A 25,554-nucleotide genomic window follows, 5' to 3' on the forward strand; every position below is an offset into this window, starting at 1 on the left:
TAAAAACCATACGAACACAACGCAGAATATTTAATTCGTTGATCGAAAAAAATAATGTCACAATCGATAAGAAAACAAGTAGAAGGAAAGACTTTGAAATCGAATGTAGGGTGCGTGCGCGCGTGTTTCCTTTGCCAGAGCCTGACGATGCTTACATACTTCGCGGTTTCCCCCTCCCCCATTCCTACTTTAGTATACGGGGCTCGCGCGAGCGCACGTGAGAATGGGGCCCCACTGGCCCCGTGGCACACGAACCTACAAACGGCGTACGCTCGTTCCCGATCCGTTCGAGCCTGACGAGAATAAACGCCTCTCTCGTTGTTTCTTCTTCTTCTTCTTCTTCTTCTTCTTCTTCGTCTCCTCCCCCTCCTTCTCCCCCCGTTCTCCCTCTCGTTCTCTCCCCCTCTCCTTTCATCTTCTTCCTCATCCTCTTTATCTCATCGCGTTAGTACACACGTCGATGCAGCGCGTGCGTGGCAGAATAAACAATAGCCCTTTCCAAAGGGAGTCGTACTTAAAAACCCTGAAACCACAGAGAGAGAGAGAGAGGTCCTTTGAAAAGGGACACTCGAAAATTAAAACCTTTTTTCTTTTTTTATTATTTTCTTCCACCCACTTTTTCTCTCCTTTCTTTATTTGATTTTATTTGATTTTTATATTTATTTTATTTTTATTTTTATGTCTCCTTGTTTTCTTCGAGTTCTTTTCTTGCATGAGCGCGCGCTCGCGCGTGCGTTCTCCTTTCAATTCACTACCGTCACACTCCGATTTCTCTTAAGTCTTTTGCTACTTTTCGACCTTGAGGGGAACCTAAGGAAGGCGACGGCGACGACGACGGCGGTGTTGCACGTGATGCAGCAGCCTTCCTACCCTGAGTACAAAAAGGATCCATTTACATACGATGATTTATAAATGAAATCGTCCGAGACACACACACACACACACAAGGTTACAACCGGACTCTACCACAATCCTTTTTCGGCTATCCGGTTGTTCCTATTTTTTTTTTATATATATACACACATATTTTACATTTTTTAATTTATATATAAGTTGAGGAAGAAAATGAAGATACGTTTGTGAAGGTGGATGAGGTGGAAACGAAGAAGAAGAAATATATAAATGCATTTGTGTATTTGCATTTTGTGATCTACCTTCTGTTTTTACCTTCCCGTATATAGTTCCTCGCTTATTTGTATTTATGTATGTGAAATATAAATCGCTACCGAATGTTAGCGCGTGCCAAAGAACATACGAGATAATAAATTCGTCGTCGTTTTCATTTTCCTTCCTCGTCTTCTTCCTCAACCGTGAAATATACTTTTGTTGCGTTATGAACGATATATTATCGAGGAATGTATTTCGTACCGTAAGACCGACATAAAACATGACAGTTATTGCACTCCTATAAAACGCTTCCCTATTTTCTCTCCTTGTTTTTTTTTTCTTTCCTTTTTTCCTTTTCTTATTTTCCTTTTCTTTCCTTTTCTTTTTCTTTTCATTCCTTTTAACGCATTAAGCGTATATCCTGCGTTAAAGAAACACGTGAAACATATGGGGCTTCGTTTAACGAGTGTATTCTTTCATTAGAAAATGTTAAAGCGTATTTTTCATGCTGAATTGATGAATTCCAATCGAACTTCAATGTACTTCGTCACAATTTTCTAAAATCATTCATACGTTCGACTTAAAAATTCAATAAACAAAATGAAATCAAGATAATAATGTATAAAAATATGAATCTAAAAAACAATAAAATATTACTGATAAAATAATAATACGCTTACGCTGTAATTAATGTAATAATTAGGATTTATTCGAAAAGAAAGTAAAACATCTCGAAAGAAAAACTTTCAAAGTTAAATATAAAAAAATAAAAATAAGAAAATAATAATAATGTTAAGAAAAATAAGGATCACTCGGGTGTCTCGGGGAACATACAAGAGAAATGAATAAAAAAGAGGAAGAAAAAAGAGAGAGATAGAAATTGAGATAGAAAGAGAGAGAGAGAGAGAGGAAAAAAAAAGAAGAAACATTATTCGTATCGAAGTTTCATCGGCTTATTCGGCATGGTCAAAAAGAATTTTGAGTTGGGGCCAGTAAACGTGACAGTTACCGAACATGGCGTACACCGGTTCTTCTTCTTCTTCTTTTTCTTCTTCTTCTTCTTCTTCTTCTTCTTCTTCGTTTTCACCTCACTCGGTGTATACCACCACTCGATCGTTTAGCGAATACGGTGTTTTATCTTGAGGAAGAGTAAAACGAGGAGTAGGTGGAAGGGGGAGGGGGAGGAGCAGGGGGTTAGGGGGGAGGGGAACCCAGTAGTAGTAGTACTCTTGGTACCGTTGTAATCGTTGTAAGTACCATCGACGTTACTCGTTTCGGCATTACCTTCTTGCCAAGTACGGTAAACGTTTCTTCTTGGTACCCGTGTTTTTGTTAAGATCATACGAAATATAACAGCACTCGACGTCGATACGCGTGCCATCTTATCTTTTTATTTTATCTCTTTTCTTTTTTATCTTTCACCTTTTTTCTTTTCTCTTACCTGTCCTGTTCCACCTTCCTTCCTTCCTTCCTTCCTTGCTTGTTTTGTTGTTTCCTTATTTACTTTTAGTTACTTACTTACTTTACCACATTGTCAACTTTCTTTCTTTTTTATCGAGTAATGCATTGTTATTTTATTTCGTGTTCAATCAAAGAATGACTTTTCTTTTTCCTTACCTGGCTACGTGTTTCCTTCGTTAACTTTCATCTTTTTTTCTTTCTTTCCCACCTTCGAGGATAATACTTCTTTACCTGCGAAATTTTATTTTATTTTATATACCTTATACAATGTTTCTTTTTTCTATTAATATAATTATGTTATATTCTTTAATTGGTACTCGTTTGTTTTTATCGCGAATTCTTCGAAATTTCATTTTATTTTATATACCTTCTATACATTGTGTTTATTGTTCTTTTTTTTTACTATTATAATAAAGTTATATTGTTTAATTAGTATTAATTTTTTTTGGTTTTCACGCACGACATTTTTGAGACTTTAATTTATTCGTAATTATTCTTACGTTTTATCTTTTGTTTTTTTTTTTTTTTTTTTTTTCTATAGATCTTTTGCACGTGCCAAGTGTAGTTTTATACGGTAAAAATTTATCAGTGAAGTAGATGCCGACCACCGTTACAGGCAGAACGAAAGTTTGTTCATGCTGCGATCAGTTCCGGCGCACTTGCCTCGATTCGAGTTCTTGCAACCAAGTGTCTCGTATGTTGCAGGAATGAAAGACTCCTTCCTCGCATACGAAGGAACGCAGAGAACTCATTTCGCTCTTACGAATATGGTTAATTATTCTTAAGAGTTTCCTACCATATATGTACATTTGTATATATATATGAAATAATTAAACTGACCAATTAAAATCAAAAAGTAAAACAGAATCACAAACTTCAACCAAGTAATATTATATGAATTCGCGAGTAACGAATAGTTAAAGTATGAAATTGAAATTTGATATACTTATTATAATTAAATAAAGTTTTTGTAATTAACATGCATACGTATACACGTATATATTTGATATTAATTTCAATCACCGATGAAATCATTTCGAAAATTTACTCTCAAAAGAAAAATAATACATTTTAATAATCATCCGATCTCGATATTAACGTTACGTTATTATTATTTAAAAGTAAATAAACGGTTCCGATATTTCTTAAAGAAATTTTCTTACGTGACTTATGAAAAGAGATTAAAAATGTTTATACAGTCTCTCAGTAATGTTCGAACGATTATCGAGACAACATCTGTCGTGATTCTTCATTTGTAAGTATATGTTTGTAATACTTGCATATTTGAGAGTAGGTCACGCGGTAAATATTTTATAAATCTCATTTATAGGATTCTTAATTTTGTTTATCTGACTTTTATTTATATAAATTAATATTTCGATATACGGTATAGATAAAAATGAACTCTTGTTAATTAAATAATATAAAAATACTGCGTTGGTTTATCAACTCGTTATTTTATACTGAATATATATGTTCAAAATAATATTAACAATTAGTTATTAAAAATTATACGTCATTTTGTAATGTAAAAAGAACCATCAGGATGTTGAGAGAAAATAAATAATTAAGGAAAAGTAATAGATTAGTTAATATTATAAATAATTAAATAATAAAACTATATTTACTATATAAACATAAATTTTTTTAAAGAATAAATTAATGTTACTTCGTCATTAGATTATATTATAAGTTATTTTATAATCTTGATACAATGCAAAGAATAAGTCTATTAAGATAAGTTTAATTTCGTCTAATCAAAAAATAAAACAATACAACTACGTACTTCGAAGAAAAACCCATCCTAAATAATTACAAAATCAAAATTACATTATCTACTTAAAAATAAATCTCCATTTTATTGAATATAATCATAAATCACGAATTTCAATGGAAAACGAATTAAACGAATGTGTAAACGTTGTAATACTTACGCTTCTCGATCTTACGAGGATCTACGGTTGAGATGGGGGCATCAGGCCCCGATGTGCCGCGCACGCGCAAACGTTCACTGGCCACGCGACCGGCCACGCTCGACCTTCCATCTGTTTTTATCACTCTTTCGCTCCTTTCTCTCTCTCTTTCATCATCTCTCACATCTCTTCTTCTTCTTCTTCTTCTTCTCCTTCTTCTTCTACTATGCCGCCGGCATGGAATGCAGAGGACCCCATCTCGTTCTTTACCTCCACCCTCACAACGAAAAGATTCACCCTAACTTCTACATCTCTCAGCTGATCTTCCCCCAACCCACCCTCACTTCACCCCTCTCCAGTCCTTTTTCGTCTCGTCCCTTCAAAACTCTTCTTTTCATTCTCTCTCTCTCTCTCTCTTACGTTCCCCTTCTTTCTTTTGCTTTCTTTTTCTTTCTTACACTATTGCTCACTCACTTATACGAACGCAGAAGCGAGTTTTCTTTTTTCTTCCTGTGCCGTTCCTCTGCCAGAGGCGGCAACAACGGCAGCACTAACTTCTTCGGGTTCCCACCGTAGAAAGAAGAAGAAGAAGAAGAAGAAGAAGAAGAAGAAGTGTTTCTCTCCTTCTCTCTGTTCGTTCGTTTTCTTCCTTTCTCGAATGAACGAGAACGAACGAACGAACGAACGACGCACTTGAGAATGGCTCCCTATTTTTCTCTTTCTTCTACTTCTTTTTTTCCACCTTCTTTTTTTTCTCTCTCTCCTTTCTTCCTTTCTTCCCTTACACCATCAATTGCGGCAGGGAAGAGAAAACTGTTACGAAAAACGGGATTAAGTTTACTACGTCGTGTATGGGAAAGATTAAAAGAAAAAATAAAGTAAGAAAAGTTAGTTGGAATCGAGTGTTTTTTATATATTTTGTTGTTGTTGTAGTATTAATTAATAATATAGACGATTGGAAAACTCGTTGATATTATTTTCAAATGACAATTTTTTTGCGAGTCATATTGTGAATAATAAACGTTTGAATTGTTGATATGAATTATTGACAAGTCTATTAAATTCGATAAATGTTAATTAAAAATATCTGATTCATATATTACATAAATGTTTTCCTTATACGATATATGAAAAAAAATGGCGGTAGTGTAATATTTTACATGTAAAAATAAACCTTCCCCTTCTCCTCATCCCATCACCGATTGGATACGCTTATTGATCAGTATACAATTATAAGCGAACAATAAGAACTCCCATAGTTATCATATATAAATTAACACATGATACTTTTCAAAGAATATATTTCCGAATCAAAAACTAAATGCAAAAATATTCGTGGAAGAAACATTGACGATTAACGAAAGAAAGAAAAAAAAAAGAAAAGGTAACCGTCGATAAATATAATATAATCGAATATACCGGGTATACAAATAAAATGACATACGATAAATGCTATCGTAAAGTTTACATTCCTATAGCATGAAGTAATTCGCTCTCAATACGACCGGCAAAGAAGGAAAAGGCCCAGCGGACTTCTTCGATAACGCGGAATCGTTAAAAAATCGTTAAGAAAACGACGCCGGTAGCGGGCTTATGCCACGTAAAAAAGAAGAAAGGGAAAAAGATAAAGAGAGACAAAGAGTAAAACGAAAAACCAAATACGAGAAAAGAAGAAGTAGAAGAAGAAGAAGAAGAAAATAAATAAAGAAGAATAAGAATAAGAATAAAGAGAATAAGCGAGAAAAATGCGAATGCAATTTCGTGCGAAAAATTCCTGTTCGCAGACTCGCGCGAGCAACCGACGAGTGGTGTGTCTACTCTCTTTTTTTCATTGAACTTAAAGTTTCGTAGAGGGGCGGCTGACACGGGCCCAGTTCGGGGGCCTAACTTCCCCCACTCTTGATTCTCCCCCCCACTCTCTCTCTCTCTCACTCACTCAGCCCGCGGTGTATCATTATGGACTCGCGTGCGCTGCCCCCGGTCATTCTCGTCTCATCTCGAACAAACTTTTACTTCTCTCTCTCTCTCTTTCTCTCTCTGTTACATTCTCTTTCTCTTTCTCTTTCTACAGGTCTCAACCTTCTTCAAGCTACTCTGCTCTTCTTCTTCTTCTTCTTCTTCTTCTTCTTCTTCTTCTTCTTCTTCTTTCAGTATCCGCCATCCCTGTTTCGGGTTCGCGTTCGTGGTCGAGATGAGGAAGATTTTTTTTTTTTTTGGCACCCGTGGCGAACCGACAAGGTAGAAAACCGATCGACGACGACGACGACAACGAAGAAGACGACGAGGAGGTGGAAAGTGAACTGCAACGGCAGCTTCGAATATCAAAATACGACCTAACCATGGAGCTTTAGAAACCGATCGATGTCTATCGGTATCCAAAGGGAAGGAAGGATCTTCGATTCTGCGTGGCCACGTGAGTAATGACGCACCTCCATCGAACGACGTGTTAACGTACGATAAGATCTTAGAAATAATCGAGGGCGTTAACGCTAGCTCACTATCTTATTCTTCTTCTTCTTGTTCTTGTTCTTGTTATTTATTTTTCTTATTCGTTTTTTGTTGCTTGATTATTCTTTTTGTTTTTTATTATTTATTTTATTCTTTTAACAACTAATGACACCCTCGAACCAATATGTTCTTTAAATAATATCCCAACTATATTCAACGTTCTTCGGTGTCAAATTGCAGATCGTTTAGCAACTTATTTACTATCGTTTATCATTTGTTTAATTGCGTTCAATGTTTTTCAGGTTCGATAGAGTTATTAGATGTTTGTTAATATGCTTTTTCCTTGATATTTATATTATTTTCCTGTTTAATCGTTTACTTTCTTTCGAATTATTCGCTAACTTTACTAAATGTATGTTGATTCAATACTTTGTTTATATAATTTGAATTATTATGATAAATAAGATTTACATTTTTATTTTTATTATTATTTTTATTTTATTCTTTTAACAACTAATGACACCCTCGAACCAATATGTTCTTTAAATAATAACCCAACTATATTCGACGTTCTTCGGTGTCAAATTGCAGATCGTTTAGCAACTTATTTACTATCGTTTATCATTTGTTTAATTGCGTTCAATGTTTTCAGGTTCGATAGAGTTATTAGATATGTTACGTGTGTGTTTGTTAATATGCTTTTCCTTGATATTTATATTATTTTCTTGTTCAATTGTTTTCTTTCTTTAGAATTATTCGCTAACGTTACTTAATGTATGCTGATTCAAATACTTTGTTTATATAATTTGAATTATTTTGATAAATAGGATTTACATTTTTATTTTTATTATTATTTTTTATTTTATTCTTTTAATAACTAATGACACCCTCGAACACCAATATGTTCTTTAAATAATATCCCAACTATATTCAACGTTCTTCGGTGTCAAATTGCAGATCGTTTAGCAACTTATTAACTATCGTTTATCATTTGTTTAATTGCGTTCAATGTTTTTCAGGTTCGATAGAGTTATTAGATATGTTATGTGTGTGTTTGTTAATATGCTTTTTCCTTGATATCTATATTATTTTCTTGTTTAATCGTTTTCTTTCTTTCGAACTATTCGCTAACGTTATTAAATGTATGTTGATTCAAATACTTTGTTTATATAATTTGAATTGTAATGATAAATAGGATTTACATTTTTATTTTTTTATTATTAATTTTATTCTTTTAATAACTCATGACACCCTCGAACCAATATGTTCTTTAAATAATATCCCAACTATATTCGACGTTCTTCGATGTCAAATTGCAGATCGTTTAGCAACTTATTTACTATCGTTTATCATTTGTTTAATTGCGTTCAATGTTTTTCAGGTTCGATAGAGTTATTAGATGTTTGTTAATATGCTTTTTCCTTGATATTTATATTATTTTCTTGTTTAATCGTTTTCTTTCTTTAGAATTATTCGCTAACGTTATTAAATGTATGTTGATTCAAATACTTTGTTTATATAATTTGAATTGTAATGATAAATAGGATTTACATTTTTATTTTTATTATTATTTATTTTATTCTTTTAACAACTAATGACACCCTCGAACCTATATGTTCTTTAAATAATATCCCAACTATATTCAACGTTCTTCGGTGTCAAATTGCAGATCGTTTAGCAACTTATTTAATATCGTTTATCATTTGTTTAATTGCGTTCAATGTTTTTCAGGTTCGATAGAGTTATTAGATGTTTGTTAATATGCTTTTTCTTTGATATTTATATTATTTTCTTGTTTAATCGTTTTCTTTCTTTCGAATTATTCGCTAACGTTACTTAATGTATGTTGATTCAATACTTTGTTTATATAATTTGAATTGTAATGATAAATAGGATTTACATTTTTATTTTTATTATTATTAATTTTATTCTTTTAATAACTCATGACACCCTCGAACCAATATGTTCTTTAAATATATCCCAACTATATTCGACGTTCTTCGATGTCAAATTGCAGATCGTTTAGCAACTTATTTACTATCGTTTATCATTTGTTTAATTGCGTTCAATGTTTTTCAGGTTCGATAGAGTTATTAGATGTTTGTTAATATGCTTTTTCCTTGATATTTATATTATTTTCTTGTTTAATCGTTTTCTTTCTTTCGAATTATTCGCTAACGTTATTAAATGTATGTTGATTCAAATACTTTGTTTATATAATTTGAATTGTAATGATAAATAGGATTTACATTTTTATTTTTATTATTATTAATTTTATTCTTTTAATAACTCATGACACCCTCGAACCAATATGTTCTTTAAATAATATCCCAACTATATTCAACGTTCTTCGGTGTCAAATTGCAGATCGTTTAGCAACTTATTTACTATCGTTTATCATTTGTTTAATTGCGTTCAAGTTTTTCAGGTTCGATTGAGTTATTAGATATGTTGTTATACGTATACGTGTGTGTTTGTTAATATGCTTTTTCCTTGATATTTATATTATTTTCTTCTTTAATCGTTTTCTTTTTTCCGAATTATTCGCTAACGTTATTAAATGTATGCTGATTCAAATACTTTGTTTATATAATTTGTATTATTATGATAAATCGGATATACATTTTTATTTTTATTATTATTAATTTTATTCTTTTAATAACTCATGACACCCTCGAACCAATATGTTCTTTAAATAATATCCCAACTATATTCAACGTTCTTCGGTGTCAAATTGCAGATCGTTTAGCAACTTATTAACTATCGTTTATCATTTGTTTAATTGCGTTCAATGTTTTTCAGGTTCGATAGAGTTATTAGATGTTTGTTAATATGCTTTTTCCTTGATATTTATATTATTTTCTTGTTTAATCGTTTTCTTTTTTCGAATTATTCGCTAACGTTACTAAATGTATGCTGATTCAAATACTTTGTTTATATAATTTGAATTGTAATGATAAATCGGATATACATTTTTATTTTTATTATTATTTTTTATTTTATTCTTTTGACAACTAATGACACCCTCGAACCAATATGTTCTTTAAATAATATCCCAACTATATTCAACGTTCTTCGGTGTCAATTGCAGATCGTTTAGCAACTTATTTACTATCGTTTATCATTTGTTTAATTGCGTTCAATGTTTTTTAGGTTCGATAGAGTTATTAGATATGTTACGTGTGTGTTTGTTAATATGCTTTTTCCTTGATATTTATATTATTTTCTTGTTTAATCGTTTTCTTTCTTTCGAATTATTCGCTAACGTTACTAAATGTATGCTGATTCAAATACTTTGTTTATATAATTTGAATTATTATGATAAATCGGATTTACATTTTTATTGTATTATTTAATTGTTTTCTTTCTTTCGAACTATTCGCTAACGTTACTAAATGTATGTTGATTTAAATACTTTGTTTATAAATATAATTTGAATTATAGTGATAAATCGGATATACATTTTCATTGTATTATTTAATTTTACGTTTAGAAAGGGATTTAATTTATGGTGAAATGAAAAATGTTATTATTAATATCTCCTCACGTGTATATTTAATTATTGAAATATTAATATTGAATTAATCTGAAGGGAAGAGGAAATTTATGTAAATGTTCATACTAAAGTTTTTTTATGATTAAATCAAAGATTTCATTATTTGTATAACACGTTCGTATATAAGAAAAGAAACATATAAATATATAATAAAATATTTTGTAATAAGTAACGATAGGTACCAATAATAATTCATTACAATGTTAACAATAAATTTATCGGAATATTTCCTTATATTATCATATAGACCAATAACCACTTTACTTCGTTATAAAAGGAAACGTAAATAAGTCGTTCGTACGAAAGGCAAAAAAGGGACCTTTATAGTCTCGTGCTCGTTCATTCAAAATAAAAAAAAAAAAAGAATAAAAAAGAAAATAAAAGAAGAAAGCCGAAAGAAAAATGATCGAAATAAGAAATAGGGAAGAAGAAGCAAGGTAAGGCGAGAGAAAGATACGCGTAACTGCAGAAAGCAGATTTTATCTTTGAACGCGAATAATGGGGCCCTAGCTAGCTCGGTGGAAAAGAGAATTACTTACTACGATGGGATGAGGATGAGTTTGTGAGAGAACAGTGAACGTGGGACGCACGATCTTTCTCAAAAGATCCATTTGGATAGAAAATAATGGGAGACCTTACCTTCCCTTTGTGTACCCTATTTGTTAAATACACGGTTTCGTTCCTTCACCGATTTGGCCCTTATTTTTCTTTAGTTTCTCTCCTTTCTTACATCGACCGAGAATAGAAAAAAATCATCTCTACGAGTTTCTTCACCTTTTTCACTTTTAACGTCTATTATTATATTCGATTAATGCTAATTTTTATATATATATATATATGTAGTTAACGATACGATATCTAAATGTATTAATCAATATTTAAAATTAATTTCTTTATTATATCTACTGCATAATCATTTTCCTTTTTTTTCTTTTATATATATAATATATATATATTATTTTTTTATTATATTATATTATATATATATTTTATATTATTATATTATTATATTATTATATTATTATTTATATTATATATATTATATATTATTATATTATATATATATTATTATATATTTATATTTATATATATTATTAATATATTTATATATTATATTTTTTTTATTATATATATATATATTTTCTATTATATATAGTTAACGATACGATATCAAAATGTATTAATCAATATTTAAAATTAATTTCTTTATTATTCTACTACATAATCATTTTTCTTTTATCTCTTTATTATCATAATTTTATTAAAATTAATCATACAGAAATATAAAATTATTCTACGACATATTACTTTTTCATTTTATATTAATCATTGATATATTATACAACGCAACAACAAAAATGAAAAATAAAATTTAAAATAACATAATTAAAAATAAGTTAGATGTATCAATCATATGATTGATTACTCCTATTATAATCCAATATAATATCTATCATTAAAGAATGTGTATTAATTTTTCTTCGAGAAAAAAAAGGACATTATAGTTTTCTTTTATTTTCTATTATTTCGAGATTTCGGTACGAGTGTTTGAGTTTGGGCCTGACAATGAGTCATGTCAGTGATCGTTCGACGTAATTACGGTCTATCTTAAATCATTAAGAGGAAACAAGATGAAGAAAAAAAAGACAAACCAAAAATAAAATAATAATAATAATAATAATAATAATAGAATAGCGTTCATACTCGTTAGTTAACATAAGTCAAAGTGGCGCTAGACCTGGCTCCTAAAAGATGAAAAATAAAGAATGGAAAAGGAAAAAAATAAAGAAGAGGAAGATCGTATTCGACGATACGACGTCGAACTCGTTCTCATTTCTCAGTACGTGCGTCGAGAAAAGATGAGATAGCACAGTTTTACATCGGTAAGACCATCTTGATAATAACACCCCGCTGGTAGACAATTTGACAACGAATTCATCTTCCAACGCGGCAAGTTATCCAATACTTTTCTCTTATTTTTTTTTTTCTTTTCTTTTTTTCCCAATAGAGTCTTCTTTCTTTCTCATGGGATAATTCAATACGAACGAAACAGCACGGGAAAGAGAAAAATTGTACGTTCACGATTCTTTAGATTGATTTTACGAGAGGATACGTGTCATACGTCTCAGATTGTAAAATATAGTCTCATTTGTTTCTTTCTTTTTTTTTTTTTTTTAATTCAACACTTTGATGACTATTATTACGTATAAGTAATTTTACTTAAACCCAATGGTTATCGGTCGTTATCGTATTGACGTGATCTATCTTTATCCGTATCACGTATACGTGATTTGACTTTTAATTAATTGTACGATCGTTGTTTAATTCGAACAGAAAAAAACAACAAGTATTTTATAATAAAATATCTCTCGTATGTGAATGATAATAGTGTTTATATATTAAAATTTATATAAGAAATATCATAATCGGTAAAAAAGATTTTAAAAAAATATAAAATCATACTTAATCAAATCCAACGTTGTTATTAATAAAAATACATGCAAATTCGATGTATCATATGTTACTTGTTCTAATTTTCGTAATAAAAATTCTTTCTCGAGAAAGGGAAGAGAAAAGCCATGAACAGTTCGAAGGGGTTTCGAAATTTCCGATAATGAAAATTTCCTTTTACTCGGAATGAAACAAGATGAGAGTAGGGGGTGGGGGGAGGGTGTAATAGAAAGAGAAGGAAGCCGTATCGTAAAAAAAAAAGAACATTGGAGTAAACGGTAACGAATGTTGTTACTCGGTAAGGTCGTCTTCGTCGTCGTCGGTAAGATTTTTGTGAAATTACGAAGCCATAAAATTCGGCTTCTTTACGACGGTTGTTCTTACCGCTGCTCGGACGGCTTCGGACAAAAAAAGAAACATCTTTGGTTAGTAGTAGTAGTATTAGTAGTAGTAGTAGTAGTAGTTGTTGTTTGGGAGAAGATATTCGAGAACGACGACGTCCTGCACGCTCGCGTGATATACGATCGGCGAGAAATCGAGATGACAATGAAAGTGGTCCTTTCTTGAACGTTATTACAATCGAGATTCCTAAATGCGTAATAAGAAAGAGGAATTATTGTTGTCAAACTTTGACAACGGGTTACGTTTGAGAGAGAGAGAAAGAGAGATAGAAAGAATTATAGGGTAATAACGGATTCAAACTAATTGAGCGTTTACGAGCGATAAAATAACCACGGTCCCGGTGTTATACGTAAATGTTTCATTAAATACGATATACGATGTCGATTGGTACGATCTAACGATCAAAAGAAATTCCGTTTGATTTTTGTTTTATTTTTTTTTTTTCTTGTTCAATCGAAATTCCGAAAACGGGATCGTTAAAGAGCAACAAGAAAAACTTCGGGGGTGGGGGGAGGAAGAAAAATAAGAGAGAGAGGCAAGTTCATGATGAAGAATGCAGGTCGGCAATGCAATTTGCTTACATTTGTGCATAATAATACGATATTGGTGCGATATTTCTGACGAGAAATTCTCGAGTTTCTCTCTCTCTCTCTTTCTCTTTCTGCTTGTATGGATCAAACACGCTTATATAGCATGGAGAAAATAATAATAGTGATTTAAATTAATTTCACTAATTAAATTGGTCGTAAACCATAGTTTCGTCTCGGTCCATTGTGGTACCAACCAACTACCTTATACTTGATTATTCGTACAGTGAATAAAGCTCTTTCCATTTCTTGCGGTATAATAAAAGCATTGAAATTAGAATGAAATTATATGGAATACCGTCACGACCTGTATTCTCGCTTCGTTCTCTCTTAATTATCTCACCGACTATATTAATTAACGGGGTCCAACTAAGAAAAAAAAACTTTTGCTGTATCCAATTATTTGTCGAGCTTATTATTTCGATTTCGTAAAAATTCTTTTAAAAAACAAAAAAAAATAAAAAAAAGTCTCTTCGAAAATATTTTCAATCGGTTAATAAACATCTTTAAATTAAAACCGATCAAATGATGAATTCATATTATATCATATTATATCGGAACGACTCCTAAACACGTGCAATAGATATTTCCTCGCTGTAATCCGGTACAGCTGTTGTTTAGGGGCAAATCTCATTCCACGTTGGAAATTACTAACGCAACAGAAATTAACTCGACACGTATATCAACAATCAAACGTTTACTAAAAAAACAAATAATAATAAAAGATCATCTTAATTACAACTAACGATCATATCTACATCACTAACAATATATTCTTAAAAAATAATTTGCAAATTCGTTAAAAGCATATACTTACGAAAAAGAAAATAATTAAATAATATAAAAATACACAAAAATATAATATCGAATTAATATAAGAGAATATCAAATAATGAAATAACGGTAGATTCGTTTGATCTGTAGAGATGAGAATAAATAAAAAAGTAAATAAATAAAAAATAGAAAGTAAAAGCAAGGAAAAAAAAAATAAATAAATATATATCTTATCCTTGGAAGATAAGAGAAGTATTGCTAGCAAACGTCGAACGTCCGTGGTCGATCCATCGTGCAGAAACGGCAGGGAGTCCGAATATTCCGGAGCGATTATTTCGTTGCCACGTGCCTCAAACTCTCTCTCTCTCTCTCTCTCTTTCTCTCTCAAAGAGATACACACATACACATATATATATATATATGAATATATATAAAAGAGAGAGAGAAAATCTTCTCGGCATGCGTTCCAACGCGTTTCGTAGCCGTCGTGCGCCGTTCTCGTTATCGGACGAGTCGAGAAGGACGGAAGGAAGGCGCTCGGAAGGAGCCAGAAAAGGACAGGAACTATCGCGATGCACCTGTCCTGTCGCGAAGGCAAGGTGCCGGGCCCGAAGGCAACGCTCGACCGAATGCGATACGAGTGCGTGCGTCGTGCGTGCGTCGTGCGTGCGCACGCACGCGCGCGCGCGCGCGCAACTCACCGAAACTCACCTCGTTGCCTTTGCTCATTCCCGATCATCGAAGGTACCACTACTACTTATACTCTCTTTTCTGCCTGCTTGAGATCAACTTTATTCGATACCACTACTCACATACACACACACACACACACACACACATATATTTATTTTATATTTATTAAATTTATTATATTTATTTTTTATATTTATTATAAAATATATATTTTATATTATTATATTTATATATTTTATATTATTTATTTATTTATTATATTTATTTTTTATATTTATTTTATATTAAATTATATATATTTTCTTTTATATTTTTATTTATTGTTAATTTCTATGTGTGTATATATTATCTATTTATTTATATTTATCTTTATTATTATGTATCTTTTTTATATATTTTAATTAATATATTTATTTATTTATATTCATATTATTTTATATATTTATCACTATTATATTTATATTATCTTTATTTTTTAATATTTTCTGGTTATGTAACAAATAAACAAACAAATATATATAGGATAGTATATATATATATAGATAGTAGTTTCATATATTTAATAATATTTTCTAAATATAATATTATAAATATATATATTAATAATCTAAATAATATTATATATATCCGTAGTGTAGTAGTAGTTTTATATATATTATGTATATATCTGATAAACTTACTAATTCTTTATTTATATGTATTTTACTTTTTGTTTCTAATTTTTGAAGTTAATTATACTTCATTTCTTTTCTCCAACAGAAATTTCTTCACTCATATTCTTCTTCTTCTTCTTGTTTTTCTTCTTCGTAGTGCAATTTTGTAAGGTTGTCACTAAAATGACGAAAGCAAAAATATCTTTACCGAGACCAGAAGTATCGTTTATCGATACTTTTCGATTCGAACTTATTTAATAATACTCCTTTAAACGTTCGAATGTATATTTATAGCAATCGATAAACGTACAACGTGTAGAGATCGATTGATCTCGCATGAGTTATTATATATACTTATATCTTGAATTATTAATCATTGAAATTAAATAATTCCATTATTTGCTCTCTCTTTTATATGAATTTTAATTTATAATTTATTATAATTTACTAACAAAATGATACCACCTATTCGAATGATTCCGTTCAATTTAACAATAATACAAATATGACCTCGATTAAATAATTCCGAGAACATATATATATATATATATATAGGTAAACGTAATGTTCTTTATCGATTTTTCGCAGACTCGATTAACATCGAAAGCCACTTTCCATTCTTAATGGAACTCCAAAAAAAAAAGTGTGCCGATAGTCTCGATTTTTCGTTTAAAACTAACGATTCGAAAAATCAGAAAAATCAAGCACGTAAATTCGATCGGAACGTAATGGTTTTTTTTAATTGACAGTTCAATCTCTCTCTCTCTCTCTCTCAATTATATTCGAATCATCGTCGAATTTAAAACAAATCTCGTATAAAATGGATATAAATTTGAATAACTACAAAAAAAAAAAAAACATATTCAACAATTTTCCTTACTTTAATAAAAGCTAAACGTTTCGAAAACGATCCGATACAACCGTGCAACGAATTTAACAATGATAATGACCGAGCATTAAATACATCGCGTATATGTCACCGATGAGCAAACTCGCTCGAGGCATCCCTTCATTATATCGAAATTCGGAAGTGATTGGTGGAGAGAGGTAAAAGAAGAGGAGGAGCAAGAGAATCGAAAAACAACAAAATAAAAAAAAAATAAAAGTATTCGACCAGAGGTTCCGTATATATGTGTGTATGTATGTATGTGCTTGTGTGTGTGGGTGCTTGTGTAGAATGAAAATGTGTATACGTGTAAGCTTATATGTATGAGAAAAAGAAAGAGAGAAAGAGAGAAAGAGTGTGTATAGAATGGTGAAGAGGTTTAAAGAAAAAAGAGAGAGAGAGAGAGAGAGAAGAATGATTTTTGAGGAGCGGCACTGGTCATGAAGAGGTCGTGCACCTGCTGTTCGCACGCCACTAACCTCCGTCCTTTTCTCTCTTACTTTGGTTGGTCCGGATCTCTTTCTCGCTCGTGCCAGTGCACGTGCTACCGAAGTCTCTCTCTGTCTCTCTCTCTCTTTCTCTTTTAAACTCCTTTTCTTCTCATCTTTATTCTTCTTTCTCTTTCTAATATCTTCGTTCGATACAACACACACACACACACACACATACACAGATAGGACATACAACCAAACCGATTCGATGTCACTTTTCTCGAGAGACTAAATAAAAGGGAAAATAATTGTCGATTTATATAAATTGTCTCTTTTATATATTCTTTCCGATTTTCCTTTTCTTTTATTTTATATTTTCTTTTCTTTCCCTATATATATTTTTTTTTAGGGAAAGAGAAAAAGAAAGAGAGAGAGAGAGAAAGTGCACCGTCCTAATTATTTGCCAACGTTATTTATTTATTTTTTACGAAAGTATAAATATGTAAAGTTTCAATGATGAAAAAATAATTCTATACGAATAATTAAATGAGACTTTTATCGAATAAATCGAATGATAAAATTTGTATTTGAATTATTATCAAAATCGATCCGTATAAATCAACGAGATAAAACTTTGAAATATCGCAGATGAGGACAAGAAGATGGCGATCTCTAGAAAGAAACGGGGGGAGGGGGTAAGGGTGGAGACGACAGGGGGAGGGGGAGTGAAAGGGAAACAAGGCGCGTGCCGGGATTATTCCTTACCCCCACCAATAACCTACCATGCTTTTTCTCTTCGACCATGTATAAATGCATATATATATATACATATATATATGGCATATATAAATTTAACGCGCAAATACATAGATACTATCTTTTAGTTTATATCACCTCTCCTTGTCGATATTTTTTCCGTCACATTTAATTAAACCGCTGAAATTTTTTATCCTTATTCTTATATTATTTCATATCCTCAATTAAATTTTGTCTAAGCTTACTTTAATTGTATAACTTTGTTTTTCTTTTTTTTCTCTTTCTGTTATATTTTAATTAATTTATTTATTAGTATAAATTTATATTATCTTTATATTATCTTTATCTTTCAATATTTATTATGGTTATATAACAATAGGTAATTCCCGTCAATATTTAAATAAACAAATAAACAAATAAACAAATACTCCAAACATTATACATATTTCGTTTGTTCGATCGTAAAATATGTAAAATAAGAAATATATCGATCATTTGAATAATAAGATAAAACATATATAACAAAAAACAAAACAAAAAAATATGAAAACGTTAAATAAACAATGATTTTCACGATGGATACTTATGAATTGAATAATAATAAAAACCATATATCTATTGTGTATGCCTCCCATGAATTATAATATAATCCACGATAGAGACGTCTCTAAACAGCGGTTGCAATTTGTGGTCTACGATTATTTATGCTCGTCAGAATCGTTACGAGGAAGATTCGACGATCTTTTCGAAAACTTCAATCATCTTCTACCCGGATCGAATCCTTCCTTCCTTCCTTCCTTCCTCCTGTATCCTTCTTCCATTCTCGTGACTAACATATTCACGTTCTTTCTCTCTCACTCACTCGCTCGTCTTGCACTGCATGCATGCACGCATGCATCCACACACGCACGCACGCACGCACGCGTACGAGCCGAAGCGCGCGCGCGTCTTCGGACTTTTTTCCTGTTTTTACGCACCGCTCGTTTTTTCCCTTCCGAAATATAATTGGCGGTGCGATGCACCTGTCTCTCCCTACTACCTTCCACCTACCTTCTCCTCCTCAACGTTCCCACTCCTTCTACGAAAAGAACATCGTCGTCCCCCTCCTCCTCCTCCCCCTCCCCCTGCCCCTCTTCATCTCGCTGGTATCTCCTCGAGTGGCACGAATTCTCAACGACGCGTGCCATCTCTCTCCACCGAGAAAAATATCGATCGAGATACTCTCGAGTATAAGTGTATGCGAGTACCGATCGATCGATCGATCAATCGATTCTTTAAATCGCTCGACGAACGTTTTCAATCGAAACGTGATCGTGCGGACCGATTACCTTTTCGTTAACGCATAGCAACTCTCGGATCACTTTTGTCACCTCGTCTTTTTTTCCTATCTCTTCTTATGCTTTTTTTTCCGCCATTTTCCATTCCCGAAGTGCCGTCTAATTAGTTATATATATATATTGAGTCATTTAACATCTCTTATTTTCTCTTTCTTACGTTATCCGAGAGATAATTCTTTCTTTCTTGCCTTTTAATTCTTCCACTCTATTTTATTCCCTTCTTCTTCTTCTTCTTCTTATTCCTCTTATTCTACTTTTTATTATACACTTCCTTCATTTCTTTCTCCATATAATTTTCGTCCTTTTTGTTTTGCATGAAAGTGGTAAGCGCCATCTTGCGAGTAATTAAGATAGAATCATCGTAATTTGCGGTATCTCTTGAATAAGTTCCGCGTAAAGAAAGACACGAAAAAAAAAAAATATAACAAAAAAAATAAGTAGGTCCACTTTTTCTCTCTCTCTCTCTCTCTCTCTCTTCTTCTCTTCCTTTCCCTCCCCTTTTCTTTTCTCGAGTACAACACGGTGAAGTTCAAACGGGCGCGCGTGAAATACGAGGCTATTAAAAATAATCGCGACGATTCATTAGGACATTCTAACGGATAGTTTGCCAGCGGTAGATTCGTGTCTCGGACCGAAATTATGTCTCTCAATGACGACGAGAAGAATCTCTCTCTCTCTCTCTCTCTCTCTCTCTTACTCTTCTTCGTTTTTAAATGCTCGCGATATAAGTACGTACTCTCGCGAGGAGTTGTATCGCTTAAAAAAAAAATATATATATATACACATATAAGGCCCAGGATATGTTTTATCAGGCCTCAAATCTCCATGGTGGAACGTTCCAAATTACGAAATAAATCACAATTAGCGGCTAACAAAATTGCCATCGTGTAATGAACGATGTCCCAATAATCGTACGAGTACATACGAATAATGATCTAATTTGCCATCTGTCGATCTTTTTAAATTTTCGTGGACGGAAGTTGGCACAGCTATGCAAGCACCCCCTCCCCCTGTCCCCCTGTCCCCCTGCCCAACTTGTCCCGAGCCTCTTGGTCCCGTCATTCGTATGGATTAATTTCGACAAAAAGATTTTTCTCAAATGGTCTCGCACAACGGTCCAAAGGTTCAAAGTTCAAACATCAAAATCCCATGAAAATCCCAAAGACGTGACCGATCCGTTCGATACATATCTTAGATTACACAAATCCAGCGTCAGTTTTTTCTTCCGATAGAAATTTCTCATTTCCCTTACCTTCCCCATTCTTCTGCCATATGTCGGTGTTCCTTTTTCTCCTATACCTAGTTGTACCGACCTAATAGATGTTTACCGTTTCCTTTGAAAAAATTAAATACCTCATTAAAACTTGTAATGCTTGGATTTACGCAAGAAGAACAAAAGAGGTGTCTTCGAGAAAGGAAAACCGACTTGGAACTTTTAACCACTCGAGGACACTATCAGTCCGATCTAGTAACTATCTAGATCCGAAAGTCAAAGGGAAAGAAGCGGTAAAACCGAGGTCCAGACATAACAGGTAAAAGTTAGATTTCATTTCCTTCCCAAAATCTTCTTCATATACCTATAAAAGAGAAAAGAAGATGATACCGTTCCCTTCTATTAAAGAAGAAACAAGAATGGCATTTCGATTCATTCAAAGATATTATCAGCAAATAGATTTTTATCTATTAGAAAAGATAAAAATCGAAAGAGAGAGATACAAAATATTCTTTCAATCGAAAATGAAAATGTATTTTTTCCCCAAAATTTTTCCTTTCTTTTTTATTATTTTTTTTTTCCTTAATTTTTCAATTTCTATCAATCTCTCATTCCTCATTCTCCAAGCCAATATAAAGAAAAATATAAAAGTAATAATAACTTAACAAAATTTTTTCTTTCATTTTAAGTTATGATATTTTCAAGTTAGAAAAATGCAATAATTTTTTATAACACCGCACCGCACTACACGACACCGCACTACACGACACCGCACCGCACCGCACCGCATTGAATCGCACCGCACCGCACCGCACCGCATTGAATCGCACCGCACCGTGTCAAGTATGGAGATTTATGAAATATTCCTATAGAAAGAAATCACCCTTCTTATTGTCAATTTCTGTTTTCTTTTCTCTCCATAACTATTTTTTTCTTTCTCTCCCTCTATCTAATTCTTTTACAAACCCTCGAAAACCTCACATATATCTTTGAATTCGACATTTTGTTGTCAGTTGAATCGATCGTGTCATGCCGATACATCAAATCTTCTTTATCGTAACGAGAAATTCGTTTCTTCTTTTTCACTTTTTTTCAATGATCTTCAATGTCACTATTTTTCTTCTTACTTTTCTTCTTTCAATGCTCCTTCTTTTATTTATTTTATTCTTCCTATCTTTCATCCTCTACCGAAACTTTTATCTCACAAGTAAACAAAGATTTGAGGTTAGGGTATACAAAAAAAGAAGAAGAACACGGTAGCTGTGTTTTCGGCGGTTTTTTTCTTTTGAAAATAATTGAAATATTTTCTGTTTATACTATGTAAAAAAATAATACAGGATGAAGTGTACATTTGAAAATTAATATAAATTATTTATACAGATACGGAATTGTATTGTAGCGTGCGAAAAAGTGATTGGTTCGGAGAGATTTAACAGAGGAGTTGGAGTGGGGGAGTACGTTCATATATATATTTCAATATATTTTGTGTGCATAACAAGATATTTCGCTTGTCTAGTTCTCGTCCTACCTTTAATGCATAAACGTTGGAAAGATTCCTACAGAATACAGAATGAAATGTGTCAAATAATATAGATATTCGTGAAAATGTTGACCCACATACTAATATATACACTCGAATAATATAGATAATTATATACCGTATTAATCTTTCGAATAATAAAATCGAAACGGTAGTTAATTCGAAAAAGGGAAGATCATGGATAGGAGAATACAATAATCGTGCGCGTGTCTCACGCGTGTTCCGCGAGATCACGTTGTTTACGGTACGATGCATTCGAAGTAGTCACCACCGATCGTATCGAAAAAAACGACTGGGTTCCCAATAATAATAATATTAACAATAATAATAATAATAATAACGTGACAACAAAGGTCTCTTTCTTCATGATTATATCAACGATATCTCTCGAAACTAACTTATTAATTATGCATGCAACACGGCTAAATGCGAATGCATGCACCCATTGCTCGTACGAGTCTGCTTGCTGACCGGCCAAGGCCTAATCCCAATTTGCATCCCCCGAAACTACGACTCGATCCAGAAACCTGACTAGCCCTACGTGCTCCCTTGATTTTCGGTATTCAGGTGGCATATGTCGCCCCCCTTTGCACAGAACTTTTACGGTCGAGATACGTACGACCGAACACGAATCGTGATCCGGCATAACTGCACTGATCTTCTACGCTGGTGTTATCGGTTCTCAACTGTATTATTTATTTTTGTTCTTATACCTCGTACGAATCATTTTTCATTTTTATATTAATTTCATTTAGATATTTTGTTTTATTTGTTTCAATTTCTGTAAACGACGAATTAGGTTAATCATCATTGTAACGAGTAAAGAATGACGAATGCTATTGGATTGCATGAAAAATTAGTGCTAATTTATATTATATACATTGTTTTTTTTTATTTGATAAGAAATAATATTTCATTAAAATATTTTTAAATAATAATATACATTCAACGTATATTTATATACATATTAATAAATGAAAGATTATCTTTTACAGGAATTTAAAAAAAAATATCTACACGAACTTTTAATCGTAGTTCTTTTTATTCTTTTTTGATATATATATTCTTCAATTAAATTCAAAGTACTTAAAAAAAAATAATTTTTACAATCTTCCTTTATTTAATATACTAATGTGTTTGATTGTTTTTCCAGTTTTGATGACAACGACAAACCCCTAAAACCTTTTCGATTTAAATCTAAGATTGGAAACAGATCAATTTATCTTATCATACTTATTATTGCCACGTTATTTCAAAAAAATGCTGTTGTGTAATATTAAAAAAAACAAGTGGAAAATAATTAAATATCATTGAAAAAAATCCAAATTACATGGAGAGCCACTGGTGTCGTACGAACACGTATGTTCTGGCACTCCGCCCCGAAAGACTGAGGGTTACGTAGCACCCCTTGTGCACGAGCGTACTCGAAGGTAGTAGGGCCAAAGAAGGGTACAGTGGTGAGAAGGAAGGGACAACGCACGCGCTCTCACATATCGAGAGAAGGCACAACCCCGGGGAAGGTTGAAAAGAGGGGAGGGGGGGAAATAATAAAGAAAGAGAAAGAGAAAGAGAAAGAGAAAGAGAGAGAGATTATGGTGCGACTACGGGGTCGAAGGCATAAAAGAATAGCGTCGCATGCCACGAGGCACGATCCACCCCTAACATTTTCTCTCTCTCTCTTTCTGTTCGTGCACCTCTCTTGCTGCTGCTTGTGAAAGGTTGCCATAAACCTCCCCCCTTCACTGCTATACCTAACGAAAGAAAAAGAGAGAGAGAGAGAGAGAGAAAAAAATCTTTGAAGAAAAGAAACGAGAAAGAAAGAATATTGACAATAAACGTTGAGTTAGAAAAATTCGTTAAATAATATTATATAAAATACATACGTCGTTATAGTTTTTTGTTTTGAAAAATTGATATTTTAATATTAATCATATTGATGAATTATCGATAAATTGCGTAAAAGAAAAGAAAGAAAAATGTACGTTACGAATAAGTATTACGTCGTTGTCTCTTTTTACTTTTTCTTTTTCTCCTTTTTCGGGATGGTTTTTTTGTACTTTTTGTCAAAATCGAGATACGGTGTTAGATCGGTGAGATAAATTTTGCGATCATCGTCGTTGTCGGTGTAAGGGAGGAGGGACGGATACGTTAGCGACGATTAAAGAGGAGAAGAAGAAGAAAAAAAAAATGAGAGAAAAAAAAGGGGTACATAAATTATTCTCAATGCACGGCAAATTATACCGAGTTCACTTACTTGTACTCTCCTTTTTTTATCTCTCTCTCTATCTATCCATCTATCTTTCTATCTATCTCTTTCTTTTTTTTGGCATTCGCAGGGACGAAAAAGGGATAATGGGTAAGGGACGGTTGAGAATCTCGCGGTCTTGTTTTGCGAGACACACGATCGTTGCTTTTTTTATTTATCTATCTCTTTTATTCCCATACTCTCTCTCTCTCTCTCTCTCTCTCTTTTAAAAGCTTGTTCCTATGCAAATGAGGACAATTTTTTTCCCATCGAGAAAAATTATAATATTAATAATAATAATAATAATAATCGTCTTAAAGATAAAATGATATGCATTAAAGTTTACTCGAAAAAAAAGAAACAAACTCGTCTATTCGACGACTAGCTTTCTCTCTCTCTGATCGAAATAATTTAAATATTTCCATCAATGTTTCCTTTTAAACATAGTTAATTCGTATAATAATTATTAATCGTTCGAATAGAGAATACGAGAAAGCGTTGAAAATTTCCAATGATTTCTGTTCAAGGTCTCGTATATATTCCGGACTCCACAAGTGGTTGTTGGAAATCTGGGAGAGAACCACTGCACACCTGGTCGATGAGTGTACGAACAGTAAGATAAAAAGAAAGGGAAAGAGAAAAAAAAGAGAGAAAAAGAGAGAGAGAGAGAGAGAGAGAGAGAGAGAGAGTTGGATGTTGGATGAGTCTCCGGATATTTTGGGGTTGGGCAACAGACAAGAGCACTCTTCGTAGAGGGTGCCCCGGGCTTTTTTTGAATCGTGCAGCGGAGCGAAGGGAGATAGGAACGGTGGATGCAGCTAGAACGAGAGAGAGAAAGGAAAAGGGAAGTGGATGGATATTCGTCGAAGGTATAGAGTAAGTAAGTAAGTAAGTAAGTAAGAGAGTGAGAGAGTAAGAGGGAGAGGAGGGAGGAAGGGCAGAAAAAGAGACAGAGGGGAGGGTACATGACGAAGAGGGAGCAAGAGGAAGCAGAAACCATCTGCCCGTATACGTTATGGGCCCACGAACGCGTCGGGACCTCATGTGTGCCTTTGCGTAGAGAGAAGAAAGAATCGCTCATCCAAAACCAGGAACCGACAG

At 32.6% G+C, this 25,554-nt stretch overlaps 2 long non-coding RNA genes across 2 annotated transcripts in view; both read right to left on the reverse strand.

Moving 5' to 3' along the window:
• Positions 1-2,725: 2,725 nt before the first annotated feature.
• Positions 2,726-4,590, reverse strand: LOC122516621. The gene is made up of 2 exons (XR_006303626.1): positions 4,503-4,590; positions 2,726-2,799 (listed from the first exon to the last, which is right to left on the reverse strand). It is a non-coding gene; the product is annotated as an uncharacterized LOC122516621 (long non-coding RNA).
• Positions 4,591-5,219: 629 nt separating this feature from the next.
• LOC122516620 overlaps positions 5,220-25,554 on the reverse strand; it is a 30,797-nt gene continuing 10,462 nt past the window's right edge. The window contains exon 3 of the long non-coding RNA XR_006303625.1: positions 5,220-5,294. This is a non-coding gene — a long non-coding RNA (uncharacterized LOC122516620). The remainder of the gene's footprint in view (positions 5,295-25,554) is intronic.

The sequence above is a fragment of the Polistes fuscatus genome, unplaced genomic scaffold (genome assembly GCF_010416935.1).
Source record: "Polistes fuscatus isolate 324 unplaced genomic scaffold, CU_Pfus_HIC Scaffold2, whole genome shotgun sequence".
Classification (NCBI taxonomy): Eukaryota; Metazoa; Arthropoda; class Insecta; order Hymenoptera; family Vespidae; genus Polistes; species Polistes fuscatus.